The following is an 18,905-nucleotide window of genomic DNA, read 5'->3' on the forward strand; positions in this document are numbered from 1 at the left end:
CTGTACAGATCCAGACTAGACCAGGGCTGTGCCGTTTTGAAGGTCATTTGGTTGCAGGTCCAGTTTAAGTGCTCCAACATGGCCATCAATCAAGCTACTATTTTCATCTCTATCTGATTGTAAATATGACTATTTTTAAACTGGTCCAGAACCAGAAAAGTCCTACTACCTAAAAGCTGAAAGGGGGCTTGAAATGGTATAGCTCAAGCCCCTATTGTGCAGGTACAAAGCTGAGAACCATATGCCTTCTTGCCGGTTCACCCTTCCAGACCCACCCCCTCACCACCCAGGTGCTGGCAGCGTAATGGAAGTGGGTTACCCAAGACTGCTCCATCGCCAGGCTGGGCCCTGCTGCTTTGAGCCCTGCCCAAACCCTGAAGAACTGGGAGACCCGGTCCTGCCTCAGATCTCACTGTGCCTTGGCTTTGTCCAAGTTGACCCCTTGCTGAAAATTGCTCTGTGCCTGTTGTGGTCACTCACTCAGGAGCACCCGAGTCTCCCTTCCCTTGGCACAGCTCAGACCCCTTTGTATTGCCGGGGCACGGCCACCAGTATCTTTGGGATACGTCTATGTTCTGGATCTGACTCAGTGGGCTGAAACCTGCATCTAGGTCACCTGCCTACCTGCCCACACCAGGGTGGGTACTTGCTGTGAACTATACTAGTATAGTTGGACTTCTCTTAATATCAGACTTTATTAAATAGAGCAATAATTTTATCTCATTAAGTGACTCCAAGATGGTTGCTAGGGAACCAATAGGCATATATACTAGTATATAATTTGTAAATTTTGTAATGGCCTTAAATTAGCAGTAATCTGTGCTCTTGCTTCGAATGGATTTGGACTGAGCAGACTGGGAAGCAGGTGAGGAGGAGAAAACAATCAGAGGTTGGCTTTCACTGCGGTACGTTCACACTCCTCAAAGAGGGAGCCAGAGGGGACATCATGGCTCCCTTTCTAGTGGACCTGGAAAACTAGAAAGGCAGAAATAGTGCAGTCCCTCTGTTCTTAGGAATTCAGGTTCTCCTAGCAGAGTGATTGGAGGCAGCATCGGAAGAGATGGAGATAAAAGAATATCTGCAAGGACTTTTTATTTTAAGATGGATTCAGAATCTTAATATTGTCATTCATAGAGTGCTGCAAACTCCAAATTAGGAGAATCGAGCTACTTGGGAAATGTCATCATCAGAAAAACCCTAGGGTGGTCTGAATGTAGGATCCAGTGTCAGAGCTGAAAGAGGGTGGGCATCATTTCTGCCTGGCCTTTTCATGGTCTACCCCTGTGGTCAGAAGGTCATCCAACCTCCGCTCTTGGACATTTCCAATGACGAAGAACTCACTCCCCAAGGCCGCCAACTTTATTTTAAAACAGCCCTAAGGGTTAGGAAACATGCCTTATATTGAGTCAAAAATGGGGTATGGGTGGGTGGGTGGTATTTTCCCTCCTTGATGCAGTTGCTGGCTGAGCTCTCTGAGGGTTGTTTATGAGTCTGAAAGACAGTCTCTCTCTGTTGTATGTGCCCATCACTGAGCAAGCTGCAGTGGCTCTGGGGCTCAGGACCATCCAGAACATTCCTTGATGCACCGTTTGAATAAACGTGTCTCTCAGGGTCCAGCAATATTTATCTCATTGTGATAAAAACCAAAATCAAAGTGCAGACCCTGTTGCCCAAGGTAAATGTCATATGAAACTTTTCTTCATACAGTGTCAGGGCCAAAGGAGGACGACTCTGTTCTAGATGAGTCAGGTGTGTAAGTTCAGGGGGTCCTGTGCTCTTCTTTGGAAACATCACAGTTCCATTAATGCGCTGGATGTCACATTAGCTTGTGGCAGCTGCCTCCCCCTGGCGACCCCTGTTGAACTGTCCAATTCGTGGAACCCCCCAGGTTATTTCTTTCTGCTGGTGGAACATGGCATGGCCCCCCCGCACCTCAGCTCTGTTGGGGTTGTGGATGTTCAGGGCCCCTTCTAGTTGCTGGCCTGCTTTTGCTGTCAAGTTCATGCATCTTTTAAAATTACGATCTCAGGGATGCAACCTCCTGTCTCTGGTTCGTTGGCACCTCTTCTGGTCTTTAAGGCCCCTGGAAGTCATTGCCTTATGTGACCTTATTCACACGGTCCTGTTCCCTTTAGCTCTAATGTATTCAGACCAGCATGCTGAGTGAAGTTAAATGTCTACTCTGCCCTTTGTCAATGTCTGCTCTCTTTTCCAATTCCTTGACAGAGAAGTTGGAGGAAAGGCAGACACAGAGGAGTTCTGCTCTTTCTCTGACCCACTGAAGCATCCTCATTCGCTTATCGGATGATATATTACCCTGGTGAGAGGTAATAGTTTAGGATTTAAAAAAAAAAAGACTTCCAACCTGAGTGTGTATATTCTGCATAGCCCTTTTACATGGTTTGGGACTGCTGGGTCTTATGCTATTTCATTGTTTTAACAAACAGTCCCAGGGCCTATAAAATATAGACACATTCATTACATTCTTACTCAGTTCAGTCACTCTTGTGGAAAGTCTATTTTTAGGTGCCACAAAGTCATAGCGAAGGCTTGCCTCACTGTAGAGAAAGAATCCAGGAAGAAGTAAATGGTCACGGGTGGCAACGTTGTACATTCCAAACTGTGAAGTGCTGATCAGATCACTGTGGTGGGATCCTAGTTTTAGTCTCTGAACTCGGCTCAGGATTTGCTAGAAAACCAGCTGCCCTGTAAACTGGGAAGTACAGAAAGGGGGTGTGAGTAACCTCAGCCTTAGGGTAAGGAGTCAGAATGTGTCTGACAGGAAACAGGGGTGAAACGATGGGATGGAATGTGGAAGCTGCATCTCTGGACAACAGCAGTGCTATTCTATTCACCGGAAGTCAGGGGCATGCACACACAGTTAGCTAGAGAGAGGAAAAAGGAATACCTTTGGCCCCAGATAGAAAGTGGCATGGATTTGGTTAAAAAAGAGAAAAGATGATGAGACTCTGCCATTATCTATCTATCTTTCTTTCTTTCTTTCTTTCTTTCTTTCTTTCTTTCTTTCTTTTTCAGAATGCTAACTTTAAACTTTAGTCACTGCAATTGAAATTTTACTGTGGGAAACCAAGTACCTGGCTCTGAAATGCCAGAATTCCTTGGTGCAGATTTGAGCCTGGGAAGAATTCCAGTTAAAAGCAACTATCCCCATAGCAATTTTTAAACTTTATGTTTAAAATGTAGATGCATCAATAATATATACACTCTTGAGTGGTTAATTAAAAGGCACCTATAACCATCCACATAGAGATAATAATAGTGTAACCTCCCCTAAGGGCCAGGAGGGGAGTCAGGGGTAAGTGCTCCCAGGGAGATGCTGAGCGGGGTGGGCAGGATGTCTGCAAGGAGAGCCTAAGGGAGCCCTGAAGCTGCCTCCCGTGACCTATGCAGCTTGACTGTCCTGAAAGGCAGTTTGGAGGATAAAGACAGTATCTCTGGGCAAGAGGGAAACCCCAGGCCTAGTGGCCTCCAGGTTTGGGACCCCAAAGGCAAGAGCTGGGGAAGTGTAGTGTGATTTGATTTCATCTAGGAGGCAAATCAATCCAAACTCCATTCCAGAAACTCATTTCTTGGTGGATCTAGGAACTCACTACCAGCTGTTCACAATGCCAGGCATTTGGGGGCAGAAATCGTAGTGTTTCTCAGGCATATGCAGGGTGCTGCCTACTCTCCCTTCCAAGGGGCACATAGAAATGTGCAAGGCTGGTTTGCTTTGTCACAGTGTGTGTATGTGTGTGTGTGTGTGTGTGTGTGTGTGTGTGTGTGTAGAGGCTCCTGGCATTTAGTGCTTGGAACCAGAGATGCTCAATGTCCTGCCACTTTGGGTCCGTTCACACAACATACTTGACCCCATTGTCAAACACTGTGCTTTGGGCTCCATTAAAAGAAAAATTCCCTTAAAAGAAGTAGGTACCATTTTAAGTAGGTTTCGGTATTTTACAGTTTAAAATTATTGCATCTCAATCTTTCCTGTTTTTACGTTTTAAAAGACTCCTAAATTTAGAAAATACATATTAGCATAAAGAAAATGATAAAATAATCGTCAATACCACTAATTAGATATAACAATTATTAATGTGTTGGTGTCTATCTTTCCATTCATTTGTAAAAAATAGGACAAAACTACATGTACTATATTTTAATCATCTCCTTTCAGTTAACACATTGTGAATCTTTTCATTTTCTTAAGTGTAACCTTCTGTACTATTTTAGTTGCTGCCCAATGTTCATTATCTTACTATCTTCTGCTGTTGAACAGCTAGATTTTTTGCTATTAACACAATATGGCAATTTATCTTTTCTTCAAAAAAGATCCTTAATTGTCAGAGAGCGACAGGATTTTTGACATCCTGGGAAGAGTTTAGGATCTGCAATGAGAAGCCTTAGATTCAAGTCCCACCTCTGCTACTTATTTGTTAATCAAGTGGCCTTAAGCCAGATGTCTGTGCCTCGGCGTCATCTGTAACATGAGAATAACAAGACTTACTCAGCAGGACAGCACAAGGGATTGGCTGTGATACTATCCACGAGGTTACCTCTTAACTGTAACTCTCCGTAGGAGAGATTTTAAAAGTATATTATCTACCATTTATTGTGAGCCTCTCATATGCCAAGTACTTTTCTATGTTTTACATACTTTATTTCATTTTAATGCTCATAGCAAACCTATAAGGCAGGTACTATTTTATTACCCACATTTTACACAGGAGGAAAACGAGACGGGTGCATCACTTACTCCATATTGGGCAAAGCTGAAAGTGGCAGAGCGGGGACCCAGGTCTGCCTGACCCGTGGCTCAGGCTCTGGGGCGAATACCCTGCAAGAGAAGGGGACGTGCACAGTTTTGCAAAAGACCTGCTCTAGCATCATTGCTGTCTTCCACACCCGGCTCTGCAGGAGATGAATGAAATCACTAGTGGAGACAATCTTAAGGCCAAAATGGTCCCAACAAGCCTCACAGCCTGGGTTTAAAGGGGGCTTTTATCAATCCTTGAAAATGGGTGTGATGATCCTTATAGTACATAGCACTTGTATATTTTAAAGCTGTTTGCTGTTGTTCTCTCATTTGGTCCTGATGATATCTCTGTGTTGTGGGTGAATCAGGTGTCTTATAGGGGAGGAGTGGCTGGTCAAACCTCACACTATAGGGTGTACATTGGGGAGAGAAAACATTGCTAAATCAACTACATTAATATCATCAAAAGATACTTATAAAGAAAGTGAAAGTGTCAAATATCTTGAGGGAAGATGATTTTAGCATAATAACTCTAATTGACAAGGAATTAATATCCAGATTATATATTTTAAAATTCTACAAATCAATTAAGACAATCCCCTCTCCAAATGGGAACAGGATACAAATAGGCATAATTACAGATGAAGAAACACAAATGACAAATAAACATAGGAAAATATGTTTAATCTCAATAGTAATCAGGGAAATAAAAACTAAGACCAATGGGACACTATTTTACACACGCTGAATTAGGAAAATCAAGATAATAGCAAGTGTTTATGAAGATGTGGGTCAACGGGGACTTTTATACACTGCTCAGAACACTGAGATTTATATAACCACTCTGCAAAATGATTTGGGAGGATATAGTCCAGTTGACAATGTGCCATCCCTATGATCCATCAATTCCATTCCTGGAGAAACGCTGGTCCCTGAGGTACTAGAGACATGGACAGTAATGAAAATGAACAACATACAGCCATTCATATCAACTTGAAAAAAATCTCACAATCATCTTTTTTAATTTAAAAAACAACATAACTCACATAGTTGATGATCTTTTCCTAATGATCTAAAAGAGCAAAATGAAACCATATCCATGTTTTACAAAGATTCATAAGAATTTTTTGCTGTACGGGACAATGCTCCAACCAACTGAGCCACCCAGCCAGGGCGTGGCCTTCCCTCTCTTTATCTTTTATCTGTTTAGCTGACATGAGCATCTGGCGACCAAGGATACAGTTAGAGCACATGGCTCCCCTATGTTCTGTGGTCTCAATACAGAAGCCTAGAGTCTGATAAAGACTTAGGAAAAGAAAAAGCTCCCGTGGTGAGTGGGAAAAACCGGTGAAAAGGGGTGAGGAGCGGGCAAATCTATGTGCTAATTCTTGCTTTGCCTCACCCTGGCTGTGTGGCCCTCAACAAGTCACTGGGCTCCAGTTTTCTCTTCTATTTCTTATCAGTTGTTCTCATTTGGAGGTGAGGCCTCCTGAAGGGGCCTTTGTAACATGTAAGGCGAAATTTCTGTCATCAGTGACTGGGAAGCCACAGTGCCAGTGGTGCCCCTAATGAGAAACACTGGCTCTCGGGGTCCTTCCAGCCTCTGCAGTTCTCTGGTCTGCCTGTGTGAGGGTGGCTGCTGTGGGCAGGGGACCTGCGGGATGCTTCTGAAGTGTGCAGTTCTCCGCTCGGACCACTGGGGACACATGGCTGTGGTACAACTCAGATCTTTAGGGCTGCAGATGCTCCGTTCTCATTTAGTCCCTGCTTGGGAGCCTAGCTGTCCTTGCAGTAAGATTTGGTTGATTTGTTTGAAGAGAACAAGCACAGACCTCTTGCTCACTGGCTCTGTCAGCCAGCAGGAGCAGAAAGCTGGCTGGCTCCAGTTCTAACTGCATCCTCAGAACAGCTGCATTCAGGGCTCTGTTGTCCTGTGCGAAGCTGAGCAGCGCCCTCCCTGGGACACACTGGGAATGTACATGACTGGCTGCTCTGAGAACATGCCTCGCCCCCGGGAGAAAACGTCCCATAGCTGTGGCTTGAGCTGAGCAGACCACTGCTATCACATGGGGGTGCCTCAGTGAACACTGGGTGGAGGAGCCCCTTTGGAGAAGGCAGCCCACGCCAGGGTGCAAAGCCTTTTGGGAGGAATGGGAGCTGGGTTTCGGTGCTCACCGGCTCCCTTGGCCAGGCGCTCTTGTCCACGACCTGCACAACTGTACCCAGTGGCTAGACCCTCTGCTCCCCATCCATCTGGACACCCACCCTTAGCTTCATTCGGGAGCCTGTTTCTCTCTGTGGCTGCTTCTTTGCAGCCTGAACCTAAAAGCATGTACATCTCAGATTCCAGTCTAAAGGGATGGGTCCAGGGATCCAGCCCCCCTGGTCTGACATTCAAGGCTTTCTATGCTCTGCTTCCAATTTTGCTTTACTACCCACTACTTCCCAGACACTTCTAGGCACACTCCCTTAGTCATTGTCTCCCAAGTAATGCCTGTGAAATTTCATCTTCATGCTCTCTCACACTCTTCCTTTGTCCTCCCCTGTTATCCAACTATTGGAAGACTCGGCTCATTTGGCCTCAGCTCAGGAATCACTGAAAAGCCTTCCCTGTACCTCCCACTGGCTGCACAACTCATATTTTGGAAGCCCTGCTCCCTAAGATTATAGGTTCCTGGAAGATAGGAACCAGTTGGAGACTTGGCCCAATGGTTCCCTTACTTAAGAATGGCTAAGCAGTTACGATGGTAACAAATAGATTCTCTTTCTGTTCTCCCAGATCAAAACAAATAAACAATAAAGAAGCAAACAAATTGTTGAAGAGCATGGGATCTGGTTCCCTGCCTGGATTGCAATGAGAGCATCCGGACAAGGATGAGGCCAAATCGGTGATCCTGGTTTAGTACGTTGCCCATGAACTTGGCCTGGGATGTTTTGGCTTCGTCCTGATTGCCCGAGGGCCACCGGCCTGAGTGCCAGAGCAGGAAGCTCTCTCTCCTAAGGATTCACTCGGAGACACGTGGCTGAGGCTCCTGCAACCGGGAAACTATCTATGTCTGCACAGGTGGAGCCTCACATATACTTGGGTGGATCTGACTTATAAGTTTAAGAAGTGCTTTGACTGGTTTTCAAGATCTTTGGTGAGTTTGCAGCAGGACTGGACCACTTATGAACTCACATCCATCACAACTCAGTACAGCAAATGTTTCAGAAAATACCTGGAAAGGGGCATCTTTGCCGAGTTTCCCTAGCGATGCTATCATTCCACAGGTATATACTGAGCATGTCTGGAATCCAGGCACAGTTCTAGGTGCTGGACACACAGCTGGGAACAAAACAGACAGAACTCCCTGTCCCCATCAACTTCCACTCCGGTTCAATGCTCACACTCTTCCTTTGTCCTCCCCTGTTATCCAACTATTGGAAGACTCGGCTCATTTGGCCTCAGCTCAGGAATCACTGAAAAGCCTTCCCTGTACCTCCCACTGGCTGCACAACTCATATTTTGGAAGCCCTGCTCCTCAAGATTGTAAGTTCCTGGAAGGTAGGGACCAGTTGGAGACTTGGCCCGTAGGTTCCCTTAAGAATGGCTAAGCAGTTACGATGGTAACAAATAGCTTCTCTTTCTGTTCTCCCAGGTCCACTCCTCACATGACCCAAGCCCTTCAGCAGGCAGTAGGGCTGTGACAGAGATGTCACAGAGCTCCTGGGTAGGGAACATAGCAGACACACCTTTTAGAAATAGCATCTCGAACCCAACTGTTCAAAGTGTGGTCTGTGGACCACTAGCATCAGCACCACTCGGGAGCATGATAGAAATGCAGAATCTCAGCTCCTCTCAAGACCTTAGGAATCAGAAGCTGCACCTGAGTGAGCCCCCAGGTGGGCCGTGTGCAGGTGAAGGTTTGAAAAGCACCTTACAGAATGCTAAGGCCCACAGCTGTCCTTTAAACAAGAAGTAGAATGGTGGAATGAGTTTGAGAAAGAGCACATCCTGTCTGTCCCTTGCAGACTCAGAAAGCTGGCACGTGACAGATGAAGACATCCTTAGAAAAGAAACTTGTGCCCTAGCCAGTTTGGCTCAGTGGATAGAGCATCGGCCTGTGGACCGAAGGGTCCTGGGTTTGATTCTGGTCAAGCACGTGCCCAGGCTGCTGGCTTGATCCCCAGTAGGGGGCGTGCAGGAGGCAGCCAATCAATGACCCTTTTCATCATTGATGTTTATATATCTCTCTCCCTCTTCCTTCCTCTCTGAAATCAATAAAAATATGTTTAAAAAAAAGAAAGAAAAGGAACTTGTTTAAAATGCCAGCGCTCCTCCAAAGCACTGGACTGCTCAACAGTGACTTGACCACTGCAAACATTCCGTGGAACTAGCGTCCTATGAAACACACCTCAGGCAAAACCGTGTTGGCATCCACAGTTTCAACTTCTTTGGCTGAAACAATTCTGGATGGAATGAGCCTGTGGCATAATATCTGGCAGGTTTGTTGAGGCACAAATTAGAATTATACCAACTTCTCAGCTGGGGCTCTGAGCAAAGGTCTCAGTTCGAGGGGGGTGGGGCAGGGGAATGGAGGGGACCAAGGGACCTTTTCTTCATGTGGCTGGGCTGGCCTCTGCCCATGGCTGTGGCAGTGCTCACGGGGTAATAAAGATACTGCACCTCAACAGACACTGGCCACACGAGAGATAAGCCTTCACGATGATTTCAACTGCTGGTTAACTTGTGGGACTGCACATGGGAAACACTGCCTTCTAGAAGGAAGTCATTTGGAGAAATCCAGAAGCCAGTACAAACACCCCTTATTTGTCATTTAGGGAAGTCAAGAAGGTCCTGGGCCATGTATACTCCGCAGGTGTCAAGGATCCACGATGATGATAATGACAGCTAACATCTATTGAGAGTTTCTTATAAGCCACACACTGTCCTCACTCATGATTTTCCTGCAACCACGCTGAGGTAAGTAGTGTAATCATTTTACAAGGAGGAAACTGAGGCACGGTTCAATCCCTTTTATGCTGAAGGTGACTTCTGAGATTTAGGTGACAGTAGAGACCAAGTTGGCCTCTACTGGGACCCTCAGCCCCTGCAACCCAGCAGAACTGCCTGGTACTGTGCTATAGGCTCCTTCCTGCTGGGACCCTGTAAACTGAGAACATGGATCTCCATTGGGAGACTGTCTCTCCTGTCCCCAGTGTGAAGGTGCTGCTCTAGGTGTGAGCAGCCCTGAGGAGACAGGTGCAGACTAGAGTGGCCCTAGTGGTGAGCCCTAGGTTGTGAGGGACGCCTGCTTTGCCTGAGTGTTGCATTTCTATCACGCTCCAGAGGCTGCTGCTGCTGCTACTACTGCTGAGGCCGCCCTGGAAGGCAGGGCATGGCCAGGGCTGCCAGGGAAAACAAACCTTGCACTTGCAAGGCCTGGGCTCTAGTCCAAGCTTGGGCCCCCAGCTGCTGCACAGTCTCTGGCAAGCTTCTTCCCCAGGCCTCGGTCCTGTACCCCGCCCCCCCCCCCCCCGCCCCCAAAGAGGACTGCTGAGGGCTTCTCACTGAGTATGTGGGGCAGTCCCTGTACCTCATGCTTCAACTCACTGCTGCTCAAAAGGTCCTTTCCTGGACTCCCTTGGGCTTACGACTGCTCCAGGCTGGCAAATTGGGATCACGTGAGAGCTGGCCTACCCCCCCTCCCTCGGGGACACACAGATCTGCTGCTTCCATACCACCCTAACAGAACCCCAGTGATAAGGAGGAAGCCCCTGTTGCGTGGTCAGACAAAACCCAGGGATAAACTGTCTCTGCTTCTTGGGATGACACTCGGAGGTAGGTCCCTGGGACGCAGAGCAGAGTCACTCGGTTTATGTCACGTTGGGCCCCAGCATAGGGTGGTGGTAATGGAATCATCCAGGCACAGCCTTGGGTGTTCACTGAGTGAGCCGGGGAAGAGGACCTAATCTCTCTGAGCTTTAGAATGCTCACCTGCGAGTGGCACGAATGAAAGACCATATACCCCGGGGCTGCTGTGAGGGGCTGGCAATGATCAGTGCTTCCTAAAGAGTAGCTATTACTTTTGCTGTTATTTGACTATTAGTTATAAGAGGGGATTCTGGGGGTACACTGTAACAGAATAATTTTAAAAATCTGCCTTTTAAAAACATCAACAAGCCCTAACCGGTTTGGCTCAGTGGATAGAGTATTGGCCTGCGAATTGAAGGGTCCCAGGTTCGATTCTGGTCAAGGGCATGTACCTTGGTTGCGGGCACATCCCCAGGGGGGAGTGTGCAGGAGGCAGCTGATTGATGTTTCTAACTCTCTATCCCTCTCCCCTCTCTGTAAAAAAATCAATAAAATATATTTAAAAAATTAAAAAAAAAATCAACAAATTTCTAAATGGAATTTAAAAATATGTTTTTCTCTCCCTATACAATTAATGTTTTATATGAGGTTGGACACATGATAAAATAAATTAAGAGAAATCAAGGGTTTCTAAAAATTCGAGGAGTCTTTCTATGTCCTACTGCCCTCCCCCTCTCCCTCCTGGCAGCAGCCGCTGGCGTTTCAGTGCAGCCTGGCAAGTGGCCCCTCCCTGCTCAGTAGGTGCCAGTTCTCCCGGGAGCTGACCTGAAGCCCTCTTGCTGTATGTTGTCTCTTTGACCCAGAGATCTAGGCCAGCATGGAAGAACTTTCAGCTTCATCACTAACTTCCAGGTTGCCTCCTGCCCTTCATGCTGAACTGGAGAGGCAGGATCATACGGACCTCAAGTCAGGGGCTTGGAGAAGCATGTGAGATATTCAGTCCCTCCTGTGGGCTCCTGACCCTCCCATCCGAGGGCCAGTGTGGGGAGGGAGGAGGACTGGGACAACATTGGGTCAGTCCCAGCTCTGAGCATGCCAGCCCCTGCCATGTGTCATTCTTCCCACAGCTACATAGGGTGAGGGACTGGCTCGCTGCCACACAGTGGCTGAGACGGAGGAGTGGCTGAGCCAGATGAGCAGTTGGCGTTTGTCTTTCCATCTAATAATGTTGCTGTCTGTACAGGAAAGTGTATCTACTGAAACATGCCAGGAAAGGGGAGGGTATGGAGTGGTTAAGAACAGGCTCTGGAGCCAGACTGAGTTAAACCAGGCTCAGTTACTTCCTAGCTGTGTGACCTCAGGGAAGTCATTCAACCTCTCTGTGCACCAGTTTCCTCATCTGAGAAATGGAAAATAATCAGACCTACTTCATAGGACTTATCTGAAGATTAAAATGAGTTGATAAATATAAAGCCATTAAAATACTACCAGCCACATATATGTTTGACATTACAATTGTTGTTATTACTGAATTAAGTACCGTGAAGGTAGGAATTTTTGTGTTTTGGTTCCTGGTCTGTTTTATAACAGTGCATGGTACTTACTAGGTGCTCCATAAATATTTGTTGGGTAAATGAATGTTATTGCAATCAGAGAAAAACTCTTTTGTAATGCAGACATTATTTATTTTGGCCAGCAGAGAGCAGCAAGTAGCTGTGACTGACACTAATTCTGGGCCAGGGTGGTTTTAGGTGTTTTAACTTTGAAGGCTAACAGGACTGTCCTGATCCAGCTGGTGGGGTGAAAGTTTGCCAGTGCACTCGTATGGGTGGCCCCTCCCTCTCCCACTCACCTTTGCGCGGGTTAGAATGATTGGCAGAAATTCCAATTCACAACAAACCTTGGTTCAATATTTCCTCACAGGCCCAATTCATTTTCAATTTCTCTCCCCCTTTCCTTCCTACCTCTCTCCCTCCACCCCCTCTTTCCCTCTTTCTTCCTCTGATTATCTGTTTCTCTCTCACAGACACACTTAGCTCTCTGTATCAAGCTAGTACACTGTACACACTCCCAAATTTTATCTGTGCAACTGCAGCTTATATTCCAAAGCATGAAGCGTGTATCCTTATGAAGTATCCTCCCCAATGCTAAATGTGGGATAACAAAAAGGACATCTGACTTGATCAAACTAGATCCAGAGAGGTACTATAACTTGGCTCAGGACACACAGCAATAAGTTGTAGAGTAAGAGCACTAGCCAGGCCCTCTGGCTCTGTCCATTCAACCAGGTCATCACTTGCTTCCCTTTGTACCCACAGAAGAGGCTCAAGTGGTTCCCTTGTGTTGATCCAATCCATGTAGCCATCAGCTCTGGCCCCAGATGTCTGGCACAGAGGAGCAGCTTCCCGGGAGGACTGCTGCCTATTTCTTCCTCAGCTCACTGGGCCTGCCCAGACTCTCGTGCTTCCTCTGTGACCCAGTATGAGACCAGACGGTGCATTTCCTCGTATGGACAGGCCCACCCCAGCAAAGTCAAAGTTGCGCTTCCTGGGAGCCTTGGGGGAACCCCTGGGTAGTGGGGCCCAGAATGCTCTACGCCTGGCCAGCCAGCGGCCACAGTGGTTCCCCGCATCAGCCTCACCACTGCTCCGCTCTCAGTTCAGGCATGGCCCCTCACCACAGCCTCTTCAGTTGGCTTAAGATCCTGTCTTTCTCAAATATTATCCCAAATATCATGCTATCATTACTATTTGGAAATAACTTAATTGATATTCCCACTGAAAAACAAACTCCATATGAATTGATGAGTTAAAGAAAACTAATATAGAGAAATTTAAAAACTAGAGGAAAAAATATGGGTGACCTATTCTATTATTTTAGCTTAGGAAGATTTCCTTAAGCATTACAGCAAAGATAGAAACTCAAAAGGAAAAGATTTACAGATTTGATTACATAAAACTTAAAAAGCTTTATGCCCCAGGAAACATCAAAAACAATATTAAAAGCAAGAAAGAAACTGGGAAAAATTGGGCTACACATATAACAGACAATACACATATAGGTCAGAATATCAGAGGAAAAAAGATAATTAACTGACAAACTAAAAATATAAACTTACAGGAATATGGAATATGTTCAACTCACTCATCATGGGATAAATGCAAAATTCAACTTTTATTTTTTCCTCTTGAAGTGGCAAATAAACTCCCAGTGTCAGTAAGGATGCTAAGCCACAGGTCCCCTAATTCTGCTGGTGGCACATTTCTGGAGGGCACTTTCAGCTTACAGATGTCCCTGGCAAATGCCTTTTTCCATAGCCCTTATGCTATCACTGTATTTATTTATTACCTATTGCCCATTCCCACTTTCCCCTCCCGAATCAATTAATACCTTGGTGAGAGGGACGTTGCTTATTGATCCATCACAGGTGTTTACAACAGCACCTGGCCCATAATAGTTCACTCAACGTACACTTAGTGAGTGAATAATTGAACTTTGACCCCGGTGACTCTACTCTTAGGGATTGCTCCTAAGGCAACAATCAGAGATCTTCAAACATATTTACACCCAAGATGGTCATTTCAGCATATGTTGTAGTAGCCAAACTTGGTAAATCATTTAAATGTCCAACACAGGGAATTAACAAAAAAGTATAATATATCCTTATTAGAGGCTACAATAGTTAAGTTATTAAAATCATGTGGTAGGCGAAAATGACACTGAATGACTTTCTAGATATAGTGTATTATGAAAAGGGCAGGTAACGTGACCCTGTTTTCTACAGAATTTCTGAAGAAATTTTCCAGAACATTTCTATATATAATACTATCCTAATTTATATATATATTTACACCAGTGCACCTCAGACAGCAATGCCAACACACTCGCCCACAGCAGATCTGATCAGGCAGACTGCTAAAGGAAGTCATTAACATGGAGCGGCCTTTGTAATTCTTAGAATCGAGGCTGGTGAGTCCTTCAGAATTCACCTAGCTCGAGTGGGTGGGGGTGAAGCTGCCCTGAGGGTCCCAGAGCAAAGGCATGTGCATAGCCAGTACCAGAACTTACTAAAAAGCAGCAATTCTCATGGACCAACTGCCAATTTCCCAAATTCCAAGGTCTGCCTTTTGATTTGAAGATTGGCCCTGTGATAGCTGTCATCCTCCCTTTGGCCAGAAGAGGGCAGACACTGGCCATCGATGGAGGTAGAGAGCTGGCAGATACTTTTTTTAAGGCTGAAATAACATTTCCAATAAGGTCATTCTGCTCTATCTGATGAGAGCTGGAGCTCACAACAAAACTCCTGACTCTTCTGCTGCAAATCTGCTACTTAAAAGGCAGTGAGGGCCCACGACTGAGGATCTCTTCTTAGCTCCAACTTTGTCACTTCCCCTCTCTGAGCCTCAGTCTTCATTGTGTGAAGTAGAGTCCCTACTGTGTGACTATGAGGTGCTATTAGGGGGAAATATGTAAATTAGAAAGTTCCATATTACAAAACACATATGCACAGTAAATGGGACTTAATACAATGTTGTGTGTGTGTGCATGTGTGTGTGTGTGTGCGTGTGTGTGTGTGTGCGTGTATAGAGCAGGACACAGGAGAGAGGTCCAGGTCCTGGGAGGCTTTTCTGATCTCAGGTGAATATATATGTCAGTTCTCAAGCAATTAAAACCAACCCATTTTGCACTTGGGGAAAATTTAACTACCTTTATTTACATTACAAACAGTGCTTATCTTAAAAGTTAAAGATGTGCTTTACCTATTGACTGTGTGAGAAGAGTGAAATATCACAGGGGTACATGTAAAGATCTTTGATTAAGCGAAAAAATGTTCCTGAATACAAAGGAAGGTATTGGTGATACTCATTTTTAAAACTCTGACGTGCTTGATTGGCTATACATATGTGGTCACAAGAAGCAAAAATGTGTAAGATGTGGATTTTTTTTAACCTAGTTTCATTTTCTTAGAATGTGAAGCGCTGGTAGAAGTATTATTTTCACACCCATCTGTGGCAGCCGGAGCGAAAGTGCAGGGTGAGTATCATACTTTGGAACAATGAGAAACTACAGTGCTGTTGCCAGGCAAGCAGTCGCAGTCATGAAGGAACTGTGTCTGGAGGAGGGGGTGAGGAACTGAGCCGGGAGCCTGGAGGAGAGGGACCCCGAGTGGACGGGACCTGTAGGGAGAAGTTCAATCAGAACAAGAGGGTCAAATTGACAAAGGCAGGTCCGTTCTCGTTGCTGAAGGACCTTCTCAGCAACCAGAGAAAAGCGTATCCTCAGAGTCAGGAAGCTCCGGACATTCAGAGGGTTCAAGGAGTGCCTGGAAGACCCCTCTGAAGTCAGGAGAAAAGGCAGTAGGTGGTCTCAGAAATCAAGTCGTTTCTATATAATGAACTCAGCCACGTATCAACACGTGATGGGGGAGAGCAAGCTTACAGGTGTCAGCGAGCAAGCTTCTAGGTTGATATAGCACCACAGGGTGGGAGGGCCTTGCAACACAGGGGCAAAGGTATAGTTGCGTGAAAGTCAGATGCACCAACACGTTGAGCCACATCAATGGCACTCACATATCCTGATGATGAATGGCGGGGACAGAAGCAAAGTCTGCTTGAATCAAACAGGAGAAGGGGATCCCAAAGAGTTAATGTGACCACAGCAATCAGACAGAGACTGGGATTCACTGAGGTGTGTTCACTTGCTCACCCCCCGACCCACCCCAGTGGAATTCCCACACTATGAGAGCCACTTTCTCCAGAGCTGTGTGTATTTTCTTTGATGGCACAGGGGTGATGCCTCCGGCTTTGTGATGGTTGAGATGTTACCTCATCTGGGGGGATGGAGCCACAAGGTATGTATCTTGTGTAAAAGATAGCATCGGAATTGTAGTTCATTGAGATTCCCCAATGTGACCAGTCAGCCTCTCAGAGCCTGATCAATTTGACAGAGTTGATAAAACAGTTTTTAGAAATACCAAGCTAAGGATGGCACCCAAGCCCCATCTCCGCTCTGAATTTCTTTCAACTTTCTCAGAAGTCCCTTCTAGGCCCCCAGGGGTGTGACTTCCAAGGGATCCACCAGCTCAGAGAGATGGGCTGAAAGACTCGGGCATCAGAATTATTAGTGTTTTATCTCGGTTTTGAGAAATGGTTCAGACTACCTGGAGGTCACATGGAGAGCAGACTTATTTCATTAAATGGACATTCTCTTTCCCTAAGGGAAAATGTAGGAAAAACACATAGTGAATACCGAGTGGGTGGACCAACATAAACCTGATTTTTGTTTTTTTCTTTGAAAGAGCAATTTTGTTTTGTTTGTTGACTATATTGCTGAATTTTTGTATTTTTTAAAAGTATATAATTGTGATGTTTTGTACATCTTTTCTATAATATTCTTCAAAATTACATGAAAAATATTAGGTCAATTTATAACACTGGTATACATGGCAAATAATTTGTTTTGTCTAGGTTAGTGGTCCTTAACAAAGGCTTTTTCTCACCTGGTGAAGAGTTTCTTGGATTTTCCACTGATTGAAAATGGTTGTGTTCAACCTGCATTCTTGAAACTGAGAACTTTTCATGTTTGTGGAGAAGACTGAGCACACAGAGAAACAGGCAGCAACCTCTCTCTCTCTTTCTTTTTTAAATTGATTTTTAGAGAGAGAGAAGGATAGACAGAAACATCAATGAGAGAAACATTATCGATTGGCTGCCTCCTACACGCCCCCTACTGGTGATTGAGCCTGCAACCCAGGCATGTGCCTTGATGGGGAATCAAAACCAGTGAGTGACCTCTTGGTTCATGGGTAGACGCTCAACCACTGAGCCACACTGGCCGGGCAGCAACCTCTCTCCTTTTGACCTAAAATTTCTTCTCCAACATCCATCAATTATTTCTCTCTCATCTCAGGGTGAAAATGTCCTTTCACTCTTTCAAAATGAACACATCAACTCGTGTCCTAGATCCCAAAGGCACTAATCTTCCTTGGGGCTTATGTAATCTCATCATCCTTTTGACTTCTTGGCTGACTCTCACCCCTCAGGTTTACCAACTCAGTCCAGCTCTCTCCCCAAACTAATATATGCAAGCCTTTGGCTCATCCAATAACCAACCACAACCCTACCTCCTTCCTTCCTATCACGACTACCATTGACGGCTCCACCTCTGGCTTCTGCCCTTGCCACTTGAGAAGGCCACATTCAAACCACCAAATCCAACAGGCTTTATATTCAATCCTTAAATGTTTTTGAATATCTCAGGATATCTCATCTTTCCCCCATAAATCTGGTTCTTTCTTTGGCTTCTTTAACACTTCACATTTTCCTGAGTAACCTACCTCATTTTCTTCCTCTCCTATGGAATGTGGGCAGCTGGTTTCCGGCTCCTGGTTATCTTCCTGGAGGCTTTAGTGCGCTGCCCAGCTGCTCTTCTTCTCAGGGGTAACGGCTGCCAAACCTCCTGCCCCGAGTGGTCCGCTCAACCTCTCATTTCTAATTGTCAGCTTGTCAATCCCTCCAGAGGATGGCTTTTAAAACCCAGCCCAGGCAAATCCAAACCTATCATCTCGCTCCTTGTGGTAGATCTTTTCTGATTGTTTGCCCATGGCTAAATGGATTCACCACCATCCTTTGGAAACTGACCCCAATCCACAGGGTACACTGCTAAAAGCCACTTGACTTCTTGATCACAGTTGATTGCCACAGGGACAGGCACCTGCCTGAGGCTGAGCCACTCAGCCTCTCCTAGTCTGGAAGTGAGAGAGACAAAGACCTGGGATCGTTGTAAATGGCACTGTGCAGGGAAAGGCCCATGAATCCCCGGTGCAGGGGTCCCTTAGAACTGTCCCAGTTCCCAAGCTCTCTGGTCATTCAACTCTTCCAGGGATTCATGAGATATTCTAGAAAAAGTCTAGTGAGGCCCCTCTTTTGGCAAAGCTTGCTTGAGTTGGTTTTTGCTACTGATAGACCTTTAAGTAACAGAACCACCTACACTTCTCCAGGAATCTCTAATTCTGTCAGGGCCCTACCACTCCCTTCCCAGCCAGGCATGAAACTTGACTCTACCCTGGCGTTCCCTGAGGCCCACATTCAGACTGCTCTAGCCCTGCCAGCTTTATCTCCTAAACAAGTCCCCTCCTCTCCACGTCCTGGAGTATTGCCCTAGGTTCAGGCCTGTGGTCTGTTTGCTGGGCGTGTCCAGCCTCCATATGCTCCGGTGGAAGGTGATTCAGAGCACACCGCTTCTCTAAAACCCAAAGGCTGTCTTATGGCTCTCACCACAGCAGAACGACCCTTCTCCTCCTGCCTCCCAGGGGCACAGGCTTACCTCCTGCTGTTTCCACTTCTGGTGCCAGTC

This window comes from Plecotus auritus (genome assembly GCF_963455305.1).
Source record: "Plecotus auritus genome assembly, chromosome: 2".
Lineage (NCBI taxonomy): Eukaryota > Metazoa > Chordata > Mammalia > Chiroptera > Vespertilionidae > Plecotus > Plecotus auritus.